General features: G+C 44.8%; 1 protein-coding gene across 7 annotated transcripts in view; it reads right to left on the bottom strand.

Moving 5' to 3' along the window:
• The window catches only part of PDE7B (phosphodiesterase 7B), a 276,797-nt gene that overhangs the window by 88,511 nt on the left and 164,870 nt on the right, over positions 1–23,416 (bottom strand). The gene's annotated exons all lie outside the window — the stretch shown is intronic.

Raw genomic sequence — 23,416 nt, 5'->3', positions numbered from 1 at the left:
AGGTGAATATGCAGTGTTCTCTCCCTCCCAGAGACTTTATTTTTGTTCTTTCTTGTTATTTACCTTCATCTAAAATACATCATTTGTTCTTTGTGAGTGGAAACATAACAGTGCTGGAAATCTATATGTAGCTACAAGCGCCCAGGATATTCTTCTAAATCTTTGAGGCTAAATGGCAAGAAGTCCAGTTACAGTTGAAAGAAAAGTGCTCTAGCTGTGGATATGCTCTAATGTGTGATTGAAAGGAAAGCTCTTTTATCTCTTGCCAATTGAACGTTCTTTAAGTACTTGACTTTGTGACCCAAGAACCTCCCAATGCCAACTGACAAGGGGTAACAGAAGGGTACAGGAAGAGTCTGATTCCCACATGTACATTCTGGTTCACCAAAGAATGTCATGTGAGGTCTCAAATGAAAGCTGGTGTCATACTGGTTATTGATATCATTATCAGATATGTCCAGATACTAAGGAGTTATGTGTATACACTAAAAATGTGTTCTTAGAGTCTATATCAAGATATAAGTCACCAGCAGAGGTAAAAAAAACAAACAGGTTTTTGGTCAGACAAGAGATGTTTAGTCATCCCTCTCTCTCTGGTGGGAGGCAAATTACGTGTTGTAAGCTAATGCAATGGATATCCATTTACATACAAAGTCAAAGCTTAATAAAGAGATGTGAAGTCAACAGGGAAGCAGCACCCAGGAAAAACAAGCCACGGGTGGTTGTCCTGATTGTGAACAAGTGCAGTGAACTTTTGGGGGTATATCTGGAAGGCAAAGAAGACACCACTTATCCTGCACATAGCAAGTAAATGGATAGGACAGTGGCATTCATGGAAACAAGATCACAAGCAGCCTTGGTTGAAAATGTTGACTTTGGGTGACATAAAACGTCTTTAGACAGATTAGCCTGTTAGTTTAGTCTCTAAAAAAGCTTTAGTTTAGTCTCTAAAAAAAGTTATGATTTAGTTTTATATGTAACCATTTGTTTCCAACATCCTTCCTCACTATCACTTGAACCCTGAATCTTTAACAATAAACTTATTCTTGTTTTCACTATAAATATAGTGAAGGGCTGTGATATTAAGGAAAGTGCTGGTCCTGAGCTGAATCTTGCAAGCTGGTGTGTACTCTGTTCCTCTGGGGACAGCAGACTTGGTAAATCTGTGAATAGCCAGTGACAGGTGCTGGGTATCTCAGGGGACTGCATCATAAAGAGACTTGGGGACTGGGGCGCACCTATTGTAAACCTGCAAGGCAAAGTAAGGGCAGGTATACCCTAGAGGAGTGTGCTTGAGCAGCTAGAAGGCTGGTGGTGTTAGGGAGCTGACACCCAGCTACACACAAGCAAGACTCACTCACGCTGGAGGCAGGGGGTAACAAGGTGACTCAAGGTTCTGGGTAACCCCAGAACCATCACAGCCTCCAGTCTCTCTTCTGCTCATCATCTGCCTTTGGTGTGTACACACACACACACACACACAGAGTTACAAATGTGGTGTGTTGGACACCTTGTTACTAAATAAACAGCACAAAATAGCAACGCCTTCCTATTCTGGCATACAAATTGTAAGTCCCAGTGGAACGACTGCAATAGAAATTGTGATAGGTAGTGAGAGGAATGATAATCAGAAGGACTGTTCCCAGCTAATAGCTCAGGATCTTAATCAGATTAATCATCACTGCTCTCCTCCCTCTGCCTTTCAGGCTGGATCGAATGCAGGTTTTCTGTGCGGATGGCAAAAGAACAATTCATGGATGATTAAAAGCTCTCAGAGCCTACACTCTGCCTCTACTGAAGCAGAAGGGAGATGCTGGATAAGTACACCAGATTTGTGATTACAAATAGCATCAGATTTTCTCATTTTCTTGAAACTTTCATTTTTTTGTAATCTTCTTGTCAAAAGTTGTTTATTTCACATACATGCATTGCTGAACATAACCTTGCTAATCTGCCACTGCCACCCTCTTCTTTGTGTCAGATAAGAAGCACAAGACAATTTTCTTTCCCCATTTCTGTATAAATGGTTCGTGTGACTGATGTGAACTTTTCACTTATGGGATTCCTTATTTGTGTCCAGAATAGCCTAGTAGATACAACAAAAGCACTTTTCAAAAGGGTAGCTGTGTTAGTCTGTATCAGCAAAACCAATGATGAGTCCTTGTGTCACCTTAGAGACTAACAAATTTATTTTGGCATAAGCTTTTGTGGGCTAAAACCCACTTAATCAGATGCATGGAGTGGAAAATACAGTAGGCAGGTATAAATACACAGCATATGAAAAGATGGGAGTTGCCTTACTGAGTGGGGGTCAGTGCTAACAAGGCCAATTCAATTAGGGTGGATGTGGGCCATTTCCAACAGTTGACAAGAAGGGATGAATATCAACAGAGGGAAAATTATTTTTTGTAGTGACCCAGCCACTCCCAGTCTTTATTCAGGCCTAATTTGATGGTGTCACATTTGCAAATTAATTCCAGTTCTGCAGTTTCTCATTGAAGTCTGTTTCTGAAGTTTTTTTGTTGAAGAATTGCCACTTTTAAGTCTGTTATTGAGTGTCCAGGGAGATTGAAGTGCTCGCCTACTGGTTTTTGAATGTTACAATTCTTGATGTCTGATTTGTGTATTCGTTTGCGTAGATACTGTCTGGTTTAGCCAATGTACATGGCAGAGGGGCATTGCTGGCACATAACGGCATATATCATATTGGTAGATGTGCAGGTGAACGAGCCCCTGATGGTGTGGTCGATGTGGTTAGGTCCTATGATGGTGTCCCTTGAATAGATATGCAGACAGAGTTGGCAACGTGGTTTGTTGCAGGGATTGGTTCCTGGGTTAGTGTTTCTGTTGTGTGGCATGTAGTTGCTGCTCTTAAAACTACAATACCCACCTGGGGAACTGAAGAAACAGGTTGACAGAGCCAGAAGGGTACCCAGAAGTCACCTACTATAGGACAGGCCCAACAAAGAAAGTAACAGAATGTCACTAGCCATCACCTACAGCCCCCAACTAAAACCTCTCCAGCGCATCATCAAGAATCTACAACCTATCCTGGAGGACAATCCCTCACTCTCATAGACCTTGGAAGACAGGCCAGTCCTCGCTTACAGACAGCCCCCAAACCTGAAGCAAATACACACATCACACAACAGAAACACTAACCCAGGAACCCTCTGCCATGTACATTGGACAAACCGGACAGTCTCTATGCAAATGAATAAATGGACACAAATCAGATATCAAGAATTGCCACAAGAATTGCCTCGTTGTTTTAACAAAAACACTGAAAACCATGGTGCACAACATATATAAACTGACTGATTCTCCCAACCAAAGCAGTGTTCACCACACTGAGCCTCTGCTTGTGTGAAAGGCCACTCTTGCTAGTGAATGAATTTCAGACTGCTAAACAAATAGGTTGGTACCCAGCATATCTGTTCTTCAGAGAGCTTTTTGTTTGACACATTTCACTGTATAGAGAATCATATAATAAGGTGTAACAGATTGTGTCTCCCAAATCCAAGTCCACTTCCAGGCTTTATATATTATGTAGGGTCTGATGAGACTTCACAATTTGAACTCGTTACTTCCTTTCTGAAACTGAGAATCAACTGAATCCCATGCAATCAACAAGAGGCGTTATTGATCTGAGCTGTGAATAACCATCTTGCTCAGGAACGAAGTGGATTAGAGATGCCGGCAATTGTCGGTCCTACCAGGCTGAAAAGAGGCATGTGAAAAATAGCTGTGAATAAATGGTTGAAAATGTTGTTTTTAACATTTTAGGCATCTGGCTTGTTCAGCGATGGCCTGAATCCGAGCTCCAACAGAGAGAGGAGGTGGCTTTTTTTGGGCAATGCAATGGCAGGGTTGGTTCAAGTTTAGCTCTATCCTGTTCTGCAGCTCCACTGCTATTTTAGGGCTGGGGCTTTAGACTCATCCTCAGCAGGAATCGTCATCTGTGCCAAATCATGCTGACTTGTGTTGCTTTTGAGACAATTGACAAATATCCACTAAGGAAGAGACTCAGACCGTCAAAACCATTAACAAAAGTTCAAGAGCCACAGTGCATGTTTGGGTAGAAGGTGGGTGCGAGGAGGGAGAGAGAGAAACAGCACAAAAGGAGCACAGCAGGAGTCCCTGTAGAGAGAATGCCCTCAGCCTTCTGCAGGGGAATGCACGCTAGGGTACAGCACGCACTTCCCCCCCTCCCTTCTTTCACACTGTACCAGCTCAGCTCTCTCACCTGGTGTGCAGCGTGGCAGGTATTAGCAGTAATCCTAGATGTGTGCAATCTTTGCTCACTGCGCTGGGGTTGGGGCTGCCTGTGCAGAAGGATACAGGGTAGGGGAGGTGTCTTTCAACTTCTCCTCCTTGCAAACTCATGCAGGCCCAGGCACAGTCTGTTGCTAGGTCAACAGAAGTGACAGACTTGAGACATAAATTAACTTATTGTGGTATCTAGCTGCTGAGGTTGGATTTTCACCAAGCACGTTCTTCGCCCTCTTGCCAGTCAGTCATTCAGGCCAATTTCTGTTCTCCGTTACACTGGTGTAAAATATGATCTAATTCCATTGAGTATAGGATAGTTCAAATTCACACCAGGGCAGAAAAATTTGGTCTTCAGACTTTCCATTTCATAACTTTTCCAGCCAGCGCTGATTCTCTGACTGCACACTTGCATTGGAATAGATATCTCTCGGATCCCACATACAATTTATTTTTGTGCACTGTGACAAAATATATAACCTTGAGAGCCTCACAAAGTCTGCATTTCAAAGGCATTTCGTAACTGTTTACCTCTTGGAGTGAACAGTTAGTACTGTATGTGCAAGATCCACTAGAACTGTTGCTCTTCTCAAAGTTCTTAGGAGGTTTCCCCATCAGATTCCCATTTCCTCAGGAAAAAAAAAAGTAATATTTTTTACTCACTTAATTAAAAGATGATTGTTACCAGATTTTTTTAAAAAAAGATCTTCCCTTTTCTTTTACTCCTGAAGGGCAGTTTACGTTCCTGCTTATTTCAAAGGAATGTTTGCAATTTTGTGGTATTATGCAAACCCCAATTAGCGATCCACAAGGTGTTTTGGAAAACAGTGCCTAATGTGTTACAGACGGTTGGTGGCTGACTTCCAGCAGCCTGAAAAAATGCCTGTCTTGAAAGAAAGTTTGGGAATTAAATCACTTCAGTTTTACCGGGAAATGCTGATAGAAATAATTCCTCCAACAGTTAAAAAATCTTTTTAATTCTATTAGATGTTGGGTTATGTTCTCTTACACATACATATGGCAGCTGAGTAGGTCTTGTTTCCTTTAGTCTTTTCTTAAGACTAAATCTTATAGATACTTAATGGTGAGTGAAGTGCTTATTATCAGAAATAGTCTCACTGACTAGAAAACCATTTCAAAATATGTCATTGACTACATTTATTTGGATTTGTACAGCAAACTCATTGGGACAGGGACCATATTTTTGTTTTATTTGTACAGCACTTAGCATAGTCTTGATCTTGGTCCATGACTGGGTTTCCTAGGTGCTACTAAAATACCAATAAGTACTAAATAATAAATAATAATAATACTTTTAAAATGACACTCCTAAAATTCAGCCAGACTATTTAGTCTATTCCCTCGCCAACCCTCCCCTCTCAAACAATTCACCAGTAGGACATGCTTTAATCTAAAAAAGAAGATACTAGTTCCAGTCAGTACTAAAAAGCAGCTGCCCTTACTGATGTTAAAAATAAAGTAAAACAGAATATTTCAACTGTTATATTATGTTGTATTATGACATGGCAGTGGTGGTAGTAGTACATGTATTTACTTTTATATATTTTATACTCCTAATAAAAGATCCTCCCTCCAAAATAAATAAAATAAAATCCTACCATCCATTATTTTCACTTTATTGCTAATCACATCATAGCTAACTCTAGTCACTATCTCCAGCCAGTCGTTAGAGAAATATATTTCATTGCAGAATAAGTTCTTGACTCAAACAAGTGTGTCAGAAAAATGCTTGCTGGACCGTCAGAGTGTGAACCCTTTTCCTATTAGGGCACTCCTTTTCCAGTAAAAAAAGGGTGACTTTCAGAGGGCTTGGCAAGGTTGACTCAAGCAAATAGGGAGATCTCTGCGAAGCCAATTGCTGGGGTCCTCTGTGGCTGCAGGCATGGCAGTATAATCTGACCTGGAGGCTCAAACTTTCTGAGGATCCTATTCTCTCTCTGATATATTTTAAACCTCCTCAGGTCTTTCTTCCTTTTTCCACTAATCTCTAATAGTCCCTCAGCTCCCCACGACACTCCATTAGGCCTTGCTGGCTCATTTCATCTGTCTGACCCACTTCTCTCCCTCTCAATCTTGCTAACAGGAAGTTGAACAGAGTTGGATTTACTGCAGGGTGTTGAAAAGGGAAGAAGACACCACCTTGCTGGCATATGAGTAGAGTGAGAAAAAGGTGGAAGGTGACTTTACCTAATCCAAACTTCAGAGGCTCTGATTTGTGTCAGAGAAAGGATGAAGGGACCAGAGACTACAAGGTGCTTATTTTTCTGAACCCAGTTCTTCAGTGTGAGCATAGATTCTGCCTCTTAACTCTGCATTGTTGAATTGTAGATCAATAATCCAGATTTGCTCATAATTAGTATCTGATTAGTTGAATCAGGCATGTGTGTGGACATATGGATAGGAGTTTTGAGAGAAGGAGCCAGTCAGAGCACACAGATTTATACTAATCAAGAAGAGTTTAGGAATGAGAGGAGGGAGGATACATTTCTTCACCATAATAACAACAACTTGGCAGTGTTTTTTTCCAGTTTAGTAATACTCATATTCTGGGTCAAGAATCTCGGAGGTCACAGAAACACATTAGCCTCAGAGTTTATGTAGACCAGGATATTGAATCTACCTCAACACAGGGAACAACCATCCAGTTAAGTATTGTTTCTTCAGCAACATGATTAGGTGTTTTGTGTGTGTGTGTGTGTGTGTGTGTGTGTGTGTGTGTGTATTTTTTAGGTAACTAATCTTAATATTTTCTGGTAACATTGTCATTTCATTCCTGGCTTTGCTGTAATATTTTCAGAAGGGAATTAAAACTAACACAGAAAATAAAACAACCTCTTTGTTTTGCAGCTATAAAACAGTAATGAAGAAATTCTGGAGGAGGAGTCACTGTTACAGCTGAGCGCCTCTGAACCACAAGGTTGGCTTTATGATTTGTAGGGCCTCATGCTGCCAAATTTGGGTCAGATGGGGAGTTTTTTCCCTTCTGGTTCAATTAGCAGAGTGGGAGATTGGGCAGGTCTGTGGGTTGCTGACTCAGTAAATGACTATGGGGCCCCACACAGTTTCTTGTCTTGGCTGTACCATAGGCTAGTGCTGCTAACTCACCATCATTTTCAATATCTTATAGATGCTTCCAAGCTGCCACTTAACTTCCATTACAAAAACGGTCTTTTTAGTGCAGGGGAAGATACATATTTGTGCTGCCGGAAAGAGAGGCTGCATTCTACAGTACTGTATTACTTGTGTCAGCTGAGTGGAACGGGTCATAAGAGACTACTTGGGAAATTCTGCTCTCACTTACACCAGCGTACACTGGGAGTCTCTCCACTGAGTTCAGTGACTCTGGATTTACACTATCGTAACTGACAGCAGAATCTGGCTGTACGCCTTCCGATTACGCTCCAACCAATCAGAATGCTCTCTAAATCCACAGTTTTAAATTAGAAATTGACAGATGTGATTTTACCCTCTTTCCTGTCAAGTTATAACGCAGTGCGAGAAGCTGCTACTTGGAGCCTAAATAAAGTGTATTTAGGCCTGGGCTCCATTTCAAATTCCTGTTGGCTCTTGGAAAGGTGCCACTGTAGCACAAATCTCTGCTGCCTAAAGCTGGCTGAATTCTGCTGCACAGAGAGGAGGTCTACATCTGCAGAGAAAGTAAGAATGTGCCTTTTGATTCCATGTTCACTGACCTGACTAAGTATAATTATATTACAGATCTATTCAGGAGCTTGAGCCAGGAGCATAGGTCTGCTTTCAATCTGTGCATCTTCCCCCAGCCCAGGAAACCAAACACTGTACCACACAGTGAGATGGCTGTAGCGGACCACCGCTGATCCGATGCACAGATCACCTGTGACACGTCAACTCTGTGAGCTCCAAACATCATCACAGAGGTTGCTCATGCATAATTCATGCTTCCTTAAAGTGGTGTATTATATCTTGATGGCTGACTCTATAAGCTCATTTCTGATCTGCTGCACATCAGTGTCTAACAGCTTTAAACTCTAGCCAACTACCTCCTTGTGTCAGTCCCTAAATTACATTGAAAATCTTAGTATTTCTTTCCCCCCTGCTTTTGGAAATTCATCCAAACTGGCACTAGCTAATAAGCAAATGGATAAGGCACAGTTCCCCCCCACTCCTCCCCGTCTTCTTTAACAAACTAGCAAAGAAAGCACACTACACAGGTTTCCTCCCCGCCCTCGCCGTTCCTGGATATGTTTTCCAGCAATGGAGACTGCCTGTTGAAAGTAAGGTCTTTTGGCATGAGCTAGTAGGTTACACTTTTGGAATCTGCCACTGATGATTTAGAATAATCACAGACTGTGGCTTAGCCAGCATGACTTTATGCCTTTCTCATCTGGCCATGTCTCCAGGTGTGGCACTCTACACTGAATTAACACGAGGGCAGGAAGATGTCACTGGTCTGATTTCTAAATGGAACCTAGTGGGAACCTTTGCTCATAATTTCTCGCTAATTTCTCAGTTTATAGAAACATCTGTAACCAAAGAAAATGATATCTCCCCCCGATTCCAGTGTAACTTCTGCCTTGGCTGCTTTCCATCCTTCATTATTATCAAACACAAAATCTGCAAAGAACACAGCTTCTACCTCCCATTCTTGGTAAAAACAACCAAAAAACAAACCCTGCTTCCTAAAGGCCAGGAACCCCCTTCTTTTGCATACTGATGTCTTCGGCAAAACAATCACTCTCCAGTCTCTTGATCTTACTTTTATTTTAGATTCCTGAGGGCAGGGACCTTGGCCCTGATTCTCCTCACTCATTAGTTTTACATTGGCCTAACTCGGTGGTTAACAATCTTTTCCATACAGTGACCCAAGTACAGGAAAAAAACAAACAAACAAACTTTGAGACTGCCTCCTTCCATCTAGCCATAAACAAAAGAAGGCCACTGCAACCCTGAGATTGAGAACCTACAGGGGTGCTGGAACAATTTGTATAGTGTGGGGTGCTGAGAGCCATTTAACCAAACTGAAAACCTGAACATAATGGAAACCCCATTGCAAGCCAGGGTGTGCGGCCGGATCCTGAGCACTCCTAGTTCCAGGACCTATGAGAAACTATGCTGTAATTTGACTGGCTTCAGTAGCATTCCTCCTGATTTTTATTGGACTCAAGCCCAGCACGTTAATGAGATTTGCTGGCAAAGTCCTGTACACACCTATGACACTACATAAATAATAGTGATTAAAAATCCTTCCCTTTGTCATTTCAGTCTTGTTTACTTTCCCTGGCTCCTCTTCTCTCTTCTGTTTGGGTAACTTGCTGTTGGCCATCTTTAACTAATTCTGAAGCTGTCTTTCCATTGTTGTTATAATTTCTCATGGATTCGTTTTGATTTCTCCTCAATTTTTTTTTTTTGGTAAACCCATCTGTCTGGCATTCATATTTTCTTGTACTTCTGTCTTTTTACTTTCTTACTGCTTCCTATTTGTTGATCTCTGTTCCTTCCACTTCTGCCTCTGTGTGTGGCTCAAACATGCCTGTGTGTTTTTCATCCTTATTGGACCCAGACTGAGTAAAACAGCTTAGGGCACATACAAAGGATTTTTTCCTCTCTGCTTACCCAGAAGAGGCTGAGGACCTTGTTCTGAAAAATTGTTTCCATGGGAAGTTTGACATGGTTTTTCAGCAGTTGTATTAAGGTAGAGGAGACTGTAACACATTCAAAGCGCTCGGAAACTGCTCCCACTAGCTCTGCCAGAGGAAGGCTCTCTTTTGGGTCACCTGACAGGAGGTAGAGGGGGGGCTGTTGCCTATAGGCAATTGGTTCCCAAACTGGGGGGGCACGCCCCCCCCAGGGAGGCGTGAAGAAATTCCAAGGGGGGGTGTGAGGCTGGGGATGCTAGCTCCCCCGGCCCTTCCCCTCCTGTCCACCCTCCCCTGCAGGCACGCCTCCCCGCAGGGAGCACAGCTTGCACCCGCCCACCTCCCAGGCTTTCCAATAAGCCAGTCCTGCAGCTCTGAGTGGCCTGGTAAGGGGGCGGGGAGTGGTGGAAGGGTGGTTTGGATAAGGGGCAGGAGGTTCTGGGGGGGCAGTCAGGGGACAAGGAGCAGCTGGATGGGGTGGAGGTTCTGGGGGGGTGGTCAGGAGTCAGGGAGCGGGGGGGGTTGGATAGGGGATGGGGTCCTGGGAGGGGACGGTCCGGGGACAAGGAGCAGGGGGGGTTGGATAGGGAGTGGGGCTCCAGGGGGGCGGTTGGGGTGAGGGGGTGCTGGGAGGGGGCGGTCAGGGGACAAGGATCGGGGGGTTGGATGATGATAAAGGAGAGGTGGGGGACATGAGGGTTTCTTGAAAATTAAAAAGGGGGCGTGATGCCAAAAAGTTTGGGAACCACTGCTATAGGCCATGAGGATGCTGGCTTAAACATTGGCTCCAGTAATGATGCACACTCATGTCCAGCTACTTAACTCCACTCTAGTGTCATAGCATCAGTTGGCAGATCCAACAGGGTTCATACCAGAGCTCCCAGGAAAGCCAAGGAATTTAGTTTCTTTTCCACATAGTGTCCTATGAATTCTCTCAGGCAGTGAAATTGGGTACAGAGCCTATTGGGCAAACAAGAGTATTATGCAGGGTGTGTTTTATGTTCCAAAACATAAAGCTGTTTATTTTCTTGTTATATTAATTAGCCTATTTATCGACACTGATCATAGCCTCTACAGAAGTCCACTGCAAGACTTACCTATCGATAGGCTGTCACTTACCATTGGTACAGATAGTTGCTACTATCACTGTTATTAATTATTTGTATTACTGTAGCTCCTAGGAGCCCTAATCATGGGCAAGAACCCCATTGTGCTAGGCAGCGTAGAAACAGAGAACAAAAAAGAGATCCTTGTCCCAAGGAGTTTATAATCTAAGGGGTTGTCTTCACTACCAGCTAAATCAGTGCTGCAGTGATGGATGCAGCGGGCATCGATTTAGTGTGTCTGATGAAGATATGGATAAGTCGATGGGAAAGTGCTCTCCTGTCAGTTTCAGAACTCCACCTCCCCAAGAGGCAGAAGGTAAGTTGATGGGAGAATGTCTCCCATCGACATAGCGTGGTGTAGACACCACTGTAAATTGATCTAAGCTACGTCAACTTAAGTTACATATCTTACGTAACTGAAGTAATGTAACTTAGATCGACTTACCTTGTTAGTTGAGACCAGCCCTCAGTATAAGACAAGAGACAACAGATGGGTACAGACACAAAGGTGGAGGAGTACAATGAAACAATATTGGTTAGCTTGATAAGCAGTGGTCTCAACACATCAGCTGCCGAGCCATTGTCAAATGTTTTGAGGCATTACAGGAAAGGAGAGTTTTAAGGACAATGAGATAGCTTTGCAGATATTATGGGGTGCTCCTCTCAAGCATGAGGGGCAGCATATGAAAAAACACAATGGTGCTTGTTTGAAAATTGAACAAGCGGGTGATTGAGGCTGACATCATGGGCCGAATGGAGGCATGAGTCGACACTGATAATAAATGAGAGATGATAGGCAGGTTGAAGATAGGCTGTGAAGGGCCTTGAAAGAGAAGACAAGTACTTATGTGTTTCATGCAATAGAGAAGGGGGAACCTGTGGAGGGATACAAAGAGAGGGGTGATGTGATCAAAGTGGCAGGCTAGGAAAATGATCTTTGCAGGAGAATTCTGAGCAGGCCAAGGGTGGATGTGTCAAGCCAGACAGAAGGATGTTGCAGTAACTGAGCTGATGAAAGCCTGGATGAGTGTTTTAGCTGCATGGATGGATAGGAAAGGCCATATCTTAAAAATGTTCTGCAGAAAAAATCTGCGAGACTGAGACATAGCCTGGACGTGAGGACCTGGAGAGAAGTCTGAGTCAAAGATGGCACCCAGGTTATGACCTAAGTGACAGGCAAAATGTTGGTGGTGTCCACAGTGATCGAGAAAGGAGGCAGTGGGAAGGTTTTTTTGTGGGAGGGGAAGCAGATTAGGAGCTTGGTTTTAGCCATGTTGAGCTTGAATTGAAGGCTAGACATTGATGAGATGATGTCAGAGAGCCAGGCCAAAATTATAGTTTGGACAGAATCAGATAGGTCTGGAGTAGAGAGGTAGATCTGTGAATTGTCAGCATAGAGATGGTAGTTGAATTTTCAGATGAGCTTATCTAGAGATGAAGTGTAGAGATGAAAAGAGATGGGGACCCGGGACAGAGCCTTATGGAATCCCCACAGAAAGTTGGAGGGCAGAAAAGGAGAATCCTCCAAAGGACATGCTGAAGGAATGATTAGGGTGGTAGGAGGAGAACTAGGAGAGGACAGAATCACAGAAGTCAAGGGAAGACAAGATTCCAAGAAGAAGAGCACAGTTGATGGTGTCAAGGTAGCTGAAAGGTCAAGGAGGATGACGATGGAGTACTGGTCCTGAGCTTTGGCTAGGAAGAGGTCATTAGAGACTTAAACCATTAGAGAGTGGTTTAAGTGGTGTGCAAGTGGCAAAAGATGGATTGGAATGGGGCTAGGATGGAGTTGGAGGAGAAGACCTTCAGACAGTGTTTGCATGATCAATGAGTTTAGAGATGAAAGGGAGACGGCAGATAGGGCAGTAGTTGGAGAGGTCAAGGGAGGGCTTTTTAAGATGGGAGAGACTAAAACATGCTTGCACTGCTAGAGGAAGAGTCAGAGAAGAGTGAGAGGCTAAGGAGACAAGAAAGGGAGGGAATGAGAGTGGGGGAAAGGGAGATCAAGTGATCGGCTGGAATGGGATCACTAAAGAAAGTCGAGGGGGAGAGGAGGGCAACAAATGAAAAACGTCTGTGACCAGAAAGGAGGAGGAGGAGAGAGTTGCAGGAGGTGAAGGGATGGTAAGCCAAGGAAAGAGGGAAGATCACATTGTATTTAATTAGTTTTCTCCTGGAAGAAATTGGTGAGTTTTTGTGCAGAGAGAGAAGTGGGGGCAGGAGGAGAGGAAGATTTGAGGAGTGAATCAAAAGTGGCAAAAAAATCAGCTGGGATTGCAGGTGTGGGATTCGATTAAGTTGAAGAATGACAGTTGTCTAGCTCAGAAGATGGCAGAACTGAAAGAGGACAGAATGGAGAAAGTCATGGGATTTCCAGAGATGCTTCACAGTGTGAGAGCAGGAACAGAGGAAGTGGATGTTGTGGGTGAGTCAGGGCTGCGGGTTGTCAGGACAGACCTTGCTGTGGGAGAGAGGGGAAAAAGAGTCAAGGGTGGAGGAGAGTGAAGCATAGAGAGAATCAACAACCATATCAATGGAGGAAGGGGAAAAGAGGGCAGGGAGGAGTGGGCTAAGAGCAGACGAGAAGTCATCAATGCTGATATCTGGAAGTCACGGAAAGGCTAAGCGACAGGGCATGAGGAGTGTGGAGGCTGATGGGTGATGCTGAAAGAGACCAGGTGATGGTCAGAGAGGGATAACACAGCAACAGGGATGAGAGAGAGAGCCGTGCATGGTGAAGACTAAGTCAAGTGTATGGCACTTTTGGTGAATGGGAGAGTTGGACCAGGGCTGCAGATCAAGTGAAGAGGTGTTGGTGAGGAAATATACAGGTCTGGGGGGGTGTCAAATGGACCATCAGCATAGAAGTTGAAGTCACAAAGGATGTGGGAACTTGTGAGGAGAAGAAGGGACAAAATAGGGCATTTGACCAGCAGAATCTTTAGTTTCAGAAAGTTTGGATCTGGATTCAGATGTAGCTCATCTATTTGTGATATTGCCCTTAACTCATGTTGTTAATAAGGTCATATGCAAACAATTTTCTGTATGTATGGCCGGATAACTAAGTAAGGTGTGCTTTATTTTGTTTTATTTTATTTTTCAGTGTTACAGTATTTAGCCCCAACATGAAGCACATGATCTCCCAGCCCTCTGCTCTAGGTAAAGCCAGACATCAGCACATTTTTAGCTACAGAGAACGTCAGAAATGTTAGTAACTGTCTCATGAGGTCTGTGTCACAGCCTCAGTCAAGGGGCATGAACATTTAATTAGGAAATTAATATTTTTCATTGTTGTTATCACAATTGCCGCACATAATAAGCAAAACCTATTTAACTTTTAACCTGCTGCTTTTCCAGCCATTGGGCATGTACCTATGATAGCGCACTTAAAAAACAACAAGTGACTCATTCAACTTCTATTCTAAGAGAGCGTTTAGGGGAGTGTACAAAGTCTTTCTAATTACTAGTCATAACTTTACTCTCCACTCAGTTGATTATTTCAAATAATTTAAAAAAATCATGCTTCATAACTATGCACATTTTATCAGAAGATCTCAAAGCAGTTCACAAGGATGGATAAGTATTTTAATTTCCATTTTATGATCAGAAACCTGACACTGAAAGATTAAGACTCACCCAATTCAGCAAGGTACTTAAGCACATGCCTGACTTTAAGAACATGAGTAGCCAGACTGAAATCAATTAGGGTATGTCTACACTACGAAATTAGGTTGAATTTATAGAAGTCGGTTTTGTAGAAAGTGTTTTTATACAGTCGATTGTGTGTGTCCCCACACAAATGCTCTAAGTGCATGTAGTCGGCAGAGTGTGTCCACAGTACTGAGGCAACCATCGACTTCCGGAGCGTTGCACTGTGGGTAGCTATACCACAGTTCCCACAGTCTCCGCAGCCCATTTGAATTCTGGGTAGAAATCCCAGTGCCTGATGGGGCTAAAACATTGTCGCGGGTGGTTCTGGGTACATATCATCAGGCCCCCCTTCCCTCCCTCCTTCCGTGCAAGCAAGGGCAGACAATCATTTTGCGCCTTTTTTCTTGAGTTACCTGTGCAGACACCATACCATGGCAAGCATGGAGCCCGCTCAGCTAACCGTAACCGTATGTCTCCTGGGAGCTGGCAGATGCGGTACTGCATTGCTACACAGCAGCAGTTTATTGCCTTTTGGCAGCAGACAGTGCAGTATGACTGGTAGCCGTCGTCGACATAGTCCTGGATGCTCTTTTAACCGACCTTGATGAGGTCAGGGGCACCTGGGCAAACATGGGAGTGACTCATCCAGGTCATTTCCCTTTTAAGTTTTGTCTCATGGCGATTGAGTCCTACCAGCAGTCTTTTAATCAGCAGCCAGTGGAAGATGATGGCCAGCAGTCATACTGCACCATCTTCTGCCGAGCACCCAGGAGATGACGATGGCTAGCGGTCGTACTGCACAGTCTGCTGCCAGCAAGATGTATAAAGATAGATGAAGTGGTTCAAAACAAGAAATAGACCAGATTTGTTTTGTATTCATTTTCTCCTCCCTCCCTCCATGAAATCAACGGCCTGCTAAACCCAGTTTTTAGTTCTATCCTTGAGGGGGCCATTCAGTTTCTTGCAAAGCCACCCCCTTTGTTGATTTTAATTCCCTGTAAGCCAACCCTGTAAGCCATGTCATCAGTCGCCCCTCCCTCCGTCAGGGCAACGGCAGACAATCGTTCCGCGCCTTTTTTCTGTGCAGACGCCATACCACGGCAAGCATGGAGCCCACTCAGATCACTTTGGTAATTAGGAGCACATTAAACACCACACGCATTATCCAGCAGTATATGCAGCACCAGAACCTGGCAAAGCGAAACCGGGCGAGTAGGCGACGTCAGCGCGGTGACGAGAGTGATGAGGACATGGACACAGACTTCTCTCAAAGCACGGGCCCTGGCAATGTGGGCATCATGGCGCTAATGGGCCAGGTTCATGCGGTGGAACGCTGATTCTGGGCTCGGGAAACAAGCACAGACTGGTGGGACCGCATAGTGTTGCAGGTCTGGGACAATTCCCAGTGGTTGTGAAACTTTTGCATGCGTAAGGGCACTTTCATGGAACTTTGTGACTTGCTTTCCCCTGCCTTGAGGCGCAAGAATACCAAGATGTGAGCAGCCCTCACAGTTGAGAAGCGAGTGGCAATAACCCTGTGGAAGCTTGCAACGCCAGACAGTGACCGGTCAGTTGGGAATCAATTTGGAGTGGGCAAATCTACTGTGGGGGCTTCTGTGATGCAAGTAGCCAATGCAATCAAAGATCTGCTGATATCAAGGGTAGTGACCCTGGGAAATGTGTAGGTCATAGTGGATGGCTTTGCTGCAATGGGATTCCCTAACTCTGGTGGGCCCATAGACGGAACCCATATCCCTATCTTGGCACCGGAGCACCAAGCCGGAGAGTACATAAACGGCAAGGGGTACTTTTCAATAGTGCTGCAAGCACTGGTGGATCACAAGGGACATTTCACTAACATCAACGTGGGATGGCCAGAAAAGGTACATGACGCTCGCATCTTCAGGAACTCTGGTCTGTTTCAAAAGCTGCAGGAAGGGACTTTATTCCCAGATAAGAAAATAACTGTTGGGGATGTTGAAATGCCTATAGTTATCCTTGGGGACCCAGCCTACCCCTTAATGCCATGGCTCATGAAGCCGTACACAGGCAGTCTGGACAGTAGTCAGGAGCTGTTCAACTACAGGCTGAGCAACTGCAGAATGGTGGTAGAATGTGCATTTGGACATTTAAAAGCGCGCTGGTGCAGTTTACTGACTCAGTTAGACCTCAGCGAAACCAATATTGCCACTGTTATTACTGCTTGCTGTGCGCTCCACAATATCTGTGAGAGTAAGGGGGAGACGTTTATGACGGGGTGAGAGGTTGAGACAAATCGCCTGGCTGCTGGTTACGCACAGCCAGACACCAGGGCGGTTAGAAGAGCACAGGAGGGCACGGTGTGCATCAGAGAAACTTTGAAAACCAATTTCATGACCGGACAGGCTACGGTGTGAAAGTTCTGTTTGTTTCTCCTTGATGAAACCCCCCACCCCTTGGTTCACTCTACTTCCCTGTAAGCTAACCACCCTCCTCTCCTCCCTTCGATCATCACTTACAGAGACAATAAAGTCATTGTTGCTTCACATTCATGCATTCTTTATTAATTCATCACACAAATAGGGGGATAACTAGCAAGGTAGCCCAGGAGGGGTGGTGGAGGAGGGAAGGAGAAGGCCGCACAGCACTTTAAAAATTTAAAACTTTAAAACTTATTGAATGCCAGCCTTCTGTTGCTTGGGCAATCCTCTGGGGTGGAGTGGCTGGAGGCCCCCCCACCGCGTTCTTGGGCGTCTGGGTGAGGAGGCTATGGAACTTGGGGAGGAGGGCAGTTGGTTACACAGGGGCTGTAGCAGCAGTCTGTACTCCTGCTGCCTTTCCTGCAGCTCAACCATACACTGGATCATATTGGTTTGATCCTCCAGCAGCCTCAGCATTGAATCCTGCCTCCTCTCATCACGCTGCCGCCACCTTTCAGCTTCAGCCCTCTCTTCAGACTGCCACTTACTCTCTTCAGCCCGCCACCTCTCCTCCTGGTCATTTTGTGCTTTCCTGCACTCTGACATTGTCTGCCTCCACGCATTCGTCTGTGCTCTGTCAGTGTGTGAGGACAGCATGAGCTCAGAGAACATTTCATCGCGAGTGCGGTTTTTTTCGCCTTCTAATCTTCGCTAGCCTCTGGGAAGGAGAAGATCCTGTGATCCTTGAAACACATGCAGCTGGTGGAGTAAAAAAAGGGACAGTGGTATTTAGAAAGACACATTTTATAGAACAATGGGTACACTCTTTCACGGTAAACCTTGCTGTTCACATTACATACATAGCACATGTGCTTTTGTTCCAAGGTCGCATTTTGCCTCCCCCCAGCGCGTGGCTAGCCCCCTCCCCTTCCCCTTCCCCGTGGCTAACAGCGGGGAACTCTTCTGTTCAGCCACAGGCAAACAGCCCAGCAGGAACGGGCACCTCTGAATGTCCCTTTAAGAAAAGCACCCTATTTCAACCAGGTGACCATGAATTATATCACTCTCCTGAGGATAACACAGAGAGATAAAGAACGGATGTTGTTTGAACGCCAGCAAACATACACTGCAATGCTTTGTTCTACAATGATTCCCGAGTACGTGCTCCTGGCCTGGAGTGGTAAAGTGTCCTACCATGGTGGATGGAATAAGGCTGCCCTCCCAGAAACCTTTTGCAAAGGCTTTGGGAGTACATCCAGGAGAGCCGCAAATGCCAGGGCAAATTAATCATTAAACATGCTTGCTTTTAAACCATGTATAGTATTTTAAAAGGTACACTCACCAGAGGTCCCTTCTCTGCCTGGCAGGTCCGGGAGGCAGCCTTGGTTGGGTTTGGGGGGCACTGCCTCCAGGTCCAGGGTGAGAAACAGTTCTTGGCTGTCGGGAAAACCAGTTTCTCCACTTGCTTGCTGTGAGCTATCTTCCTCGTCCCCAAAACCTGCTTCCATGTTGCCTCCATCTCCATTGAAGGAGTCAAACAACACGGCTGGCGTAGTGGTGGCTGAGTGGCATGCAGCTCATCATAGAAGCGGCATGTTTGGGGCTCTGACCCGGAGCAGCTGTTCGCCTTTCTGGTAGGCTTGCCTCAGCTCCTTAAGTTTCACACAGCACTGCTTCGGGTCCCTGTTACGGCCTCTGTCCTTCATGCCCTGGGAGATTTTGACAAATGTTTTGGCATTTCGAAAACTGAAATGTAGTTCTGATAGCACAGATTCCTCTCCCCACACAGCGATCAGATCCCGTACCTCCCGTTCAGTCCATGCTGGAGCTCTTTTGTGATTCTGGGACTCCATCATGGTCACCTCTGCTGATGAGCTCTGCATGGTCACCTGCAGCTAGCCACGTGGCCAAACAGGAAATTGAAATTCAAAAGTTCGCGGGCCTTTTTCTGTCTACCTGGCCAGTACATCTGAGTTAAGAGTGCTGTCCAGAGCGGTCACAATGGAGCACTCTGGGATAGCTCACGGAGGTCAATACCGTCTAATTATGTCCACAGTACCCCAAATTTGACCCAACAAGGCCGATTTCAGCACTAATCCCCTTGTTGGAGGTGGAGTAAGGAAATCGATTTTAAGAGCCCTTTAAATCGAAAAAAAGGGCTTCGTCGTGTGGACGGGTGCAGGGTTAAATCAATTTAACGCTGCTTAAATCGACCTCAACTCCTAGTGTAGACCCGGGCTTAGAGACTCATCTGCTATTGACCTTGCTAAAACAGGGTCTAAATGAATTGCCCAAGGTCAGGGCACTGTTCCATGACACAGCTTGGTAGAGAACCTTGATCTCAAACCTCCCAATCTCATGCTTTAACCAGAGAACTATCCTCCTTATTAAAAATAAGGATTAGGAGAAAAATTAAATGCCGAAAATCCCTAGCAGAAGGTGGGGTTTAGATAATCTAAAAGATCACACCTTCCACAAGCAACTTCAGACTTTCTTCTGTTCCACCCCTTATTCATGGAATGCCTTCTCGGAACTAATCCGTAAAGTCTATCTGTCAAATCCCTTCTTAAGACTCACATCTACCATGAACCTAGAGTAAACTGCTGACTGACCTTGGATAGGCTGACAGCCAACAGGGATTACTGGTCTCATTGATATTCCTGTTTATCTATTTTTTAAAAAAATCTCTACTTGAACCCTGCTAATTGTAAACACTTGTCTATGTGACTGCATGCTCCTGTTACTGCTCCCCCCTCCTGTTTTCAACACCCCGCCCCCCATGATTTTTTCTCTCATTGGTTGTATCTTTTCTTTAATTAGTAAACGCTTCAAGGCAGAGACTCTCTCCAGTTTTGTGTTTGAAAACAGCGGCCCTGATCTTGGCTGAGACCTTTAGGTGCTACTGTAGTACACACAATTACCATACCCGGATGTTCCACATGTTATTTTGATTGCTTATTGAAAGCACACCCACCCTATGATTCCCCTCCTCCAGTCCCATAGACACCCAAACTAACTAGACCCCTTTCCTCCCGACTTGGCAGTAAGGCACAAAGCTGGAAAGAAGAGAGATCAAATGAAACCCTTTGGAGGGAATCTTTAAAGTTTTATAGCATGATGGCCAGTCAATTCATAATTGTACAGTGCTCTGCCTGTCTGTGTCACCATGCCCTTGATTCAAGGCTGTAATTTCAGTTCCCAATAAATGGCCAAAGTTATTGGACATGAGTGGAGTGGGATAGGGCACAACAATATAAACGTACAAGCACAGTTACTGCTGCCTCATTCTGACGTAGGCAAGAAAGGGGGAATGAGAGCAATATAAAAAAACTGAACGATGTGGCACGTCGTTGTCTTTTCTTGTCTCCTTACCACTCCTCTCTCTTCTTTGCTGCTCTGCTTTCTGCTTCTTTCCCTTCTCTCACCTCCTCTTCAGTGCTCTAGCCTTGATTTACAGGTCCTGGGATGACAACACACAAGCAAAATTTCCCCACTCTCCATGCTGATAGGATTAAAGGCAGACCAGTGAGGGCTTGCCACCAGAGACTAGAACAAACCTTTTTTCTCCTCACAAACCCAAGGTAGGGTGGATAAGAGACCATCTCACCTTCATTTTTTTCAAAATGTTCCATTTAAAACAATGTATTAACATGACAAAAAAGAAACCCACCGAAGGCTGAACACACTCACATTTTATTCCAAGCATCCCCTGCCTGAAACACAGTTAAGGGCCCTGACTGCTCCTGATTCTCACCCAACTTAAAACCAGTTCCCCAAGCTTTTCAGGTCATTGGGCTCCCTCCCCAAAGCACCAGCATTCTTCTACTGCCCCCTTCATTCTGTCTGTGGTTCTCTCTCCCCTCTCCCAATGTCTCCTCCACCTCTCTTTCCACATCACTTTCCCTGGGAACACCACACATACTTTCCTACCTCTTCTTCCCTTCTAATTCTTTTAAGTTCCCTACTCTTTCCATCCCAGATTCCTCCAATCTATTTCTTCCCTTTCTCTCCCAGACTTCCCCATCTCTCTCTCCTTTGATCTGCCACAAGTTCATTTTCTTCTCTTTCCTCCTGAGTTACGCTCTCATATTACCTCTCTAGTCCCATATTTCTCTTTCCTGCTCTTAAGTCACTCTCTCTCTTCCCTCCACTGCTGACCCTTTCTATTTCTTATTTTTCCCCCTTCTGAATCCCCTTTGCTCTTTTCCCTGATGGCTTGTCTACATAGCAAGTTTGTGTGTGGTAAGCCAGGGTGTGAATCTACAGCGTGCTAGCTTGTCAACAGCAATATGTCATAGCGCGTTACGGATTTTTCACCTATTTTCCATCCCAAGGTCTCCCTTTCCTTCTTCTCTACTTCCCAGGATCCCCTTATCATCTCATTGTCCCGCCCTCAGGGGACGTGGGGGTCCTGTTTGGAGCTGGCTGGCCATTTCTCAGAGAAGTTGGGTTTCTTTTAGACCAGACACAGTTGCCTCCGGTGCTGCCCTGTGCTCCAGTGTCTAATTTAACCCTCTCCGGCCACTGGCCTGCACTCTCACAGAGCATGGGTTTCTGCGCTACACCTTCTTTGGGGTGCCCCTAAAGCCGGAGCTAGAGCCTGACACGGTCTAACCAGGACCTGTAGTCATATTGGGCCTGAGACCTACCTTCGTGATAGTCCCCCCACCTTACGGACTTCTTCCCCCTCCCCACAGTCTTTTCTTCCGTAGTTTACCAGCATACTCATTACAAATGCAGCGTGCCTCTCCCACATGAAACTGAACTGGCATTTTTGGAAGGCTCCCTAGCTACTGACATTATTGCATCCGACCATCCTAGTTGCTTTATTCAAGGGAGCATTAGTCCCCAAGTGAGAACAGTACGTAACATACGTTTCCCCACTGCCTGTAGAAAGAAGAGAAAGAATGGAGCAAAATATTCAAGCAGTACAGTACAAAAAACCCAGCAATCTCTCTCGCAATTCTCTCCTTCCCTGGCTCAATACACTTGAGTCACTGTCAATGAGCTTTGATTTTATCCTGAACAATTTTGTAAGGAAAGCTGAGTGAAGCAGTTTGGGGGGGAATCTCTGACCCAAACCTCCATTCAAGACTCCAAAATGGATCAGATCTGAGCCTTTTCTGAAGTTAGTAAATGTTCTCTTAACTCTCTCATCCCCTTTGCATGTCTCAGTCCCATTTGGGACCAGAAATGGAATTACTAAAATATTGTGAAAGCGGCTGTTCCTGCAGTATTTCTAGCCTGACTGGAAGCAGGAAATACAAAAAATCTTGCACGAAAACCTATAATTATAAGATTTCCAGCTTAAGTTTTGAACACACAGGCTATTTGGGAAAGATTTGGATAAGCAAAGTTGTGAACTCACAAGCTGTTTGGATAAGCACCTCGGGGCTTCTCTGCACTGAATCTCCAAAACATGAAGGTCCAAACAACCCCCAAAGGGCCAAATTCTGCAGTTGTTAATTGAACAAACCCACCATCGAAGTCAATGGGAGTTTTTATTGATTAAGGATTGCAGAATTTGGTCCATATATATTCCAGATGGACTAAATGATTTGACACTTCAGGCCTTTTTTTTCCTGTCAAAAATTCAGAGGGCTCGAAATAATGCACTCTACTCTACTAAATACCTGAGGTTTTCAGGTATTTATCCTAGCTACTACAGAACACTTCTTATTTGGAATGTCTCTGTAACATATACCTTTTTGAGTGAAAAAAACTTTTGAGCATTTTGAGTCATATACAATAAGTTCCTGCAGACTAGAAAGTGATGATGTATCACAGGTTCACACAAGAGTAAGGGTCAAATAACACTGTGAAGTATCTTCTCAATCTGAGTTATTTGGAATATTTTGTTTCTCGGCTCTCTGAGCTAGCCAGACTCCCAAAGGCATCCAGAGACTCTAAAGAACACTTAATCAGCTCAGAATGAAGGTATACATTCCATGTTCACAGGGTACTGGCAGAGTTCTCCAGAACACATCTCTCTATTGTAAACTGTACCTGTTTGTGTCCAGCTCTCACACAGATGTGAGCAAAGGGCAGCTGGGGATACAAGTCTTCCCTCCCCATGACATGTGCCCCCCATGCAAGGGCCAGGGACAGCTGGAGAGCAGAGATTTCAGAGTTCAGACACCACTCCCTCACTCTTAGGAGTGGAGACGGAAACATTCTGCACCCTCCTAAAGGAAAGGTCCAAAGCTCTGCATGCCTGAGGTCTCTGGGAGGAATCACGCCAGCCTCTTCAGAAGCTCCCCAGGACAGGAGGAATGGCTTCATCAGCACAGCGCTGCAGAGTGGGTGGTAACCGCACAAATAAGCACTTTGAGCCTGATCCAAATCCCATTGAAGT

This window comes from Lepidochelys kempii, chromosome 3, assembly GCF_965140265.1.
Source record: "Lepidochelys kempii isolate rLepKem1 chromosome 3, rLepKem1.hap2, whole genome shotgun sequence".
Lineage (NCBI taxonomy): Eukaryota > Metazoa > Chordata > Testudines > Cheloniidae > Lepidochelys > Lepidochelys kempii.
This window is presented reverse-complemented; position numbering and strand designations above follow the sequence as displayed.